Raw genomic sequence first — 5,260 nt, 5'->3', positions numbered from 1 at the left:
GCATGACGATATGTTGAGATAGTGATGTTTGTTCACAAATATTAGGAATAATATAATTTTTTTGTGTATATTGGGATATTTTATATAACTGAGCAATGGACAATAAGAGCATGCCCCAGAAATGAGCACTAAAAGCCTGCGTTCTCAGAGACTCTTCATACTGTGTCCCAAACGTTTTCACAGAAATTGAGAGAAGGGCTTCAAGTCATTCTGCACCCTCAGCATGGAATTTGTAGCAGACTGACTTGAGACCATGGTCCGAACCGAGGTCTGAGTTTTTGTTACATTGTACATTTGGTCCGTTAGTTTTGGTTTGGTGGGTTGGGAGTCTCTATACTTTATATTTGTAAGGTGTTTTTTATTTTGGGGTCCATGTTATCAAGTTAGACTACCCACAATGCCCGCCTGAGCAGCGGTGGTCAGGAGCGTCTCAGCTGTGGTACATCTACAGAAATGGTGGCTCGACGATCTTTTACATGTTTGTAAGCAGGAATTGACAGTGAAAATTATACGTGAAAAAGTCCCTCTCTGTCAGAGATGAGGAAATACAAAGATGTTACTCCACCTTCCCTGCTTCCCATTCAAAAAAAAACAAAAAAAACAAAAAAAAAACAGCGTCAGCAATGCAGGAGATGCATGACTTAAATGAGCGGAATTTGTGCCAATAAATGTGGAAATACAGCACTCACAGCAGCAGGCGGCGCAGCAGCGATGCAACAACAATGCTGTGCGTGTGAACACATAAAACACAGCGCAGCTTTATGAGGCTGCCTTCACGCATGGCTGACGCGTTCTGTGTGAAACGGGCCTATTTCTAGTAAGTAGGTTATCTTTGCAGTATGGCAGAACAGTTTTTTAAGTACAAAGAATAGGTGGAATTAGGTCTCTTCTCCTTATGTGCTTCCGTGGCTTTTTTGTGGTTAGCCTGTCGTAAATTCCTGTCATTGGTACGAAGGTCCAAACCGTTCAAAATAATGCTTTCACACTGGTTTGGTCCGGACCATGGTCCAGGGGAGTTTTCACATCTGTCATTCTGGTTTGGATCAAACAGAATAGTCCGGACTGAATAGGTGTGAAAGCATGCTTAATCTCATGGGGCCAAAATGATTATATAAAGGTTAAATAACAAAAAAGTAAAAACCTGGAAATGGATGTGCAGTTGCCTCGTCTGGATATCTATGGGTTTTTTTTGAGTGCGTTTTTGGTTAGATGCCTTAAATAAGGTCTGTAGTTAACACAAGCTAAAGGGACTTTCACACTGTTTGATGACAAAAAAATATGTCAGTAAATACAATACTCAAGAAGTTTGAAGCTTTCATGTGTCCTAAAATAGGTGGTTGCCAACAAGTGGCTAAATTGTAACGGGGTGTGGAAGGACCTTATTCAGTCTCTTAGCAGGTTGCAAAGGCAGAGTTCATGGGTCGAGCAGAGTTTATAGAGAGACTGGGGTGTGCTCACATTCACAGGTGATAGTTCAGAGTTCAGGTTGGGAAATTGTGAACATGGAGCAGACTGGCAGGTTAATGTATCAGGCAAGCTGGAGAAACACTTACAGCAGGGAGCTTGTAGGAAAAGCAGGGAATCCAGATGGGACAGGCAGGGCTCTTGGTCAAGGAGGAAGCAGAGTTGGCGGCAGGCAAGCAAGCAGGCAGCAGAGCAGACGAATCCAGTAGGAGCAGGAAGCAGAATCAGTGAGGACAGGCGGGAATCGATGAACCATCATAACAATAAACACCAGCTGCACTCACACTGAGGAGATGTTTCACTTGGCGGGAGGCTCTGAAGACAGCCGGAAGAATAGCATCTCTCTTGATAGAACCGAAGCACTAGAAAACCGCACAGCCACAGGCAGACGAGAACCAGGAAGTGCACAGGAGAAACTTGTGGTCGGAGACCGAAAGCTGAAACGAGGGCCAAGTTGAAACCAGGAAAACAGACTGAGAGTGAGTGCTGGAAGGTCAGGCATGGAAGCAAAGACAGTCTGGAAAAGAGTGAGTGCAGTGAGGCTGATTGGAGATGACGAGCAACTGGGAGCCGCAGGTGGAGGTGACGAGGCTGATGAGGGCGAGTGGCCGGGTGGAGAGAGAGGTGGGGATGGAGTAAATGGAAAAAATCCCACAGCAGCAGAGAGGCTGATGAACACGCTGATGTTCATTTTTGAAGTTTATCTTGCTGAACAATAAAAGCTTGTTTGTCACAGATTTTATTTTCTTCAAAATTTCAGAATCCAAAGGAAAAAATCCCATAGGCTTTTTGATGAGGGAATCGGGGCGGCGCTAACTTCCGCTTCAGCCTACAGAAAACACTGGGGCACATTTTTACTGATGTATTTTATGTTGTAGAACACAGTATAAAAGTCTCTTAAGCTAGTGTTAACTACAGACCTTATTTCAGGTTTTTGGATTCATTCTTGGAGTATTCTTTTAATCTTCCCATGCATTTCCAAAAATGTTTAGCTATTACTTTTAATTCATTTCAAACTCTTCTCCTAATGGTATATATAGACCTATACTATGTGAACGCTGAATGCTCGGTTCTGATCCTTCTCCGTAGTAATTCCAGACCTTTATTCTCCACCACGGCAGACACTGAGAGGATGTTTTCCCGCTCTGTGATTCCTTCTGCGAGCGCCATGAATGACAAGAGAGTCATTACTGTGTGAGACGACAGTTCGAGCAAGTCACTTCTCAGGGGCAACGGGGAGCAGGAAGGCACAGATTTATTTAGAGGGACTAGCATTAGAGCGACACTGGTAGCAGTGGGAGGGCCTCCGCTGACGGATAGATAGATAGACAAAACATCTAAATTGCGAGTCAGCTGTAAACGGTGACATTATCATATAGGTCTATTATAGAGGGGAAAAAAAGAGATGTTGCAGAAAGACTCCTGAGAGTGATGTAGCTGCACGACTGGTTTTGTTCCCTGTTTATAGGGAGGCTTCCTCTTCTTATCTCTACACATTTGCAGGTGCTCTGTCAGAGGCAGACCTCACTATCTGCTAATCTACCACAGTTTGGGAGTCGAGAGAGCAGCAGCAGCATGCAGAGTTGTGGGGAAAGCGGCAGCGAGAGCAGAACAGAAGAAAACGGTCCCTCTCTCACAAATAATAACATATCAGCACACTTTGGAGACACTTATCTAAAAAATACTGCAGCTGATTTGTAGTATTGATTTTTTTTTAAAGTGTCATAAGATATCAAAATGTATCGAAGTAGGGGTTTTTTTACAGTTTGCCTCTTGGAGATTTGTTATTGAAGCGTGCTTTGAAGAGCCAAAAGCAGAGAGGAAGGAATCTCTATTGTGTGAAGAAATGGGCTTTTATCCAATTGAGGAAAAATGTTTCATGGTTTTCTCGTATTGACAGCAGACATGTTTCCAACATAGCTGTGGTAAAATAAAGATTGCTTCCAATTAGAAAAAATCTGAGAGAATCACAGCATGGGTAAGGTAGGGGAAGACGTCCCCCTTAAGAGCAGTCAATTTACTGTAAAATTAAAAATGTATATGATTTTACAGCCCGCTCTTATTCCAAACTTATAAAATAGTGACACTTTTACAGTACTTTTGGTGTAAGATTTTGACACCAAAAGCCCCTTTTGCATCCACATGAAACACTGCTGGAGAGAAGTGGTGGGCAGGTCCAACAAACCCCTAACTTTCATGGTGGAGTCTGGTTAGTAAAAAAAGTGACTTTTCCCACAAATCCCCCATCAATATTAAGAAAAATATATAATCATAACCACACACACACACACATATGTATATACATATGTGTGTGTATATGTGTGTGTGTGTGTGTGTGTGTGTATATATATATATATATATATGGAGCTACTTAAAGGACATGGGGGAAAAATGATGATGGCAAAAACAATGAAATGTGACAAAAATATCATGGTAAACATTTTTTATGGTGGAAAGAAATGGTAAAAACAAATTGCCTTACTTATGGTACGTCAGTTTTTTTTTCAAATTTTATTTTCTCCGCCATCATTTATCTTTTTGAACCACAATTTTTTTCCCCTTTTTTTCCCCTTTTTTTTTTACCATCTCATTTTTTTTCTCCCCAACATCCCTTTTAGGGCTCTGCAAGCTCTGCAAGTACTAATTAATACAAAATAATACATACATGCATCATATATTACTATTTTCCAGTGAAAAAAAGGAACAATCTCAAGAGTGCAGCATTTCAGATAAAATGCCACAATTCAGCTCAGCCAATAACAGCCATTCAGCAGATGTGCTGAGAGTAGATTCAGTGTCATACATTCATTAGGGCGGGAATTAACGGGGTGGGGGCATTTCCCCCCGTCGAACCCTAATAATCTGGGGTAAGCAGCTGCAGTAATTACAGAACCTGAGTTCACAGCTAACAGCTCACTGAAACAGTGTTTAGGAGTAAAACAGCATCAGTATCTTTATGAACCATGTTGAATTTGCAACATTCTTCCCAATCAAAACAAAAATTTGCCCTAAGCTGCCCCCAAAAAACATCAGCAGATTTAACCACAGCAAATTGTGCAGGAAAGCACCTGGCCAGAGGAGCTTTTTTTTATTAATCTTTCTTTTTCCCCAATTCTTTGACAGCTTTTAACTGAATTGTCTGCTCGGGCCTGTGGAGTCCAGACACAGGCCGGTGAACGCTGTGACATCTCCACTCCCCTCAGCTCTAGTGCTGCTGCCTTCATCCAATTTTACCATGAAAGGAATCCAGACAGTCCCATAATATGACCCACGGCTGCCTCGATTGAACACGGTCGACAACTCAGGGCCCGGGCTTCACACACATAACCAGCCGGCTATCTACAGAGGACCACTGGCTGCCTGCTACCCCTTGATAAGACCCATCGCCCAAGGAAAGAGTGGACGGGTCCATCTGGCTGCATTTCATAGTGAAGAGTGCCCCCTGGTGCCTGAGAGGACGCAGCACAGCCAGCAGAGTGGTAAACACATCTCCTCTGACTGTAATCGGGGGTGGTTTCACTGTCGGACACAGATTACACCACTGTTTCCTCTCTAATTTCATGCAGCGGCTGTGCTTGGGGTAGTTTTTGTTGTTTTGGTTCCACATCCATCCTCGTGTCAGTCACAGTTATCTTTCTAATGCAGGCGACTGCAGCCAGTGTGTTTTTTTTCCTTCAGATACTTTATCTCAATGAAAACATGATTTGTCAGCGTTAGTGCTGTACCTCCATTTGTTTTGAGGGGAAATTAGAAAAAAAATGTAAAACCATTTTAATGTCACTTTTTTCCTCGCGGT

The sequence above is a fragment of the Plectropomus leopardus genome, chromosome 9 (genome assembly GCF_008729295.1).
Source record: "Plectropomus leopardus isolate mb chromosome 9, YSFRI_Pleo_2.0, whole genome shotgun sequence".
Classification (NCBI taxonomy): Eukaryota; Metazoa; Chordata; class Actinopteri; order Perciformes; family Serranidae; genus Plectropomus; species Plectropomus leopardus.
The sequence above is the reverse complement of the archived record's forward strand: the minus strand, read 5'-3'. Positions refer to the sequence as shown.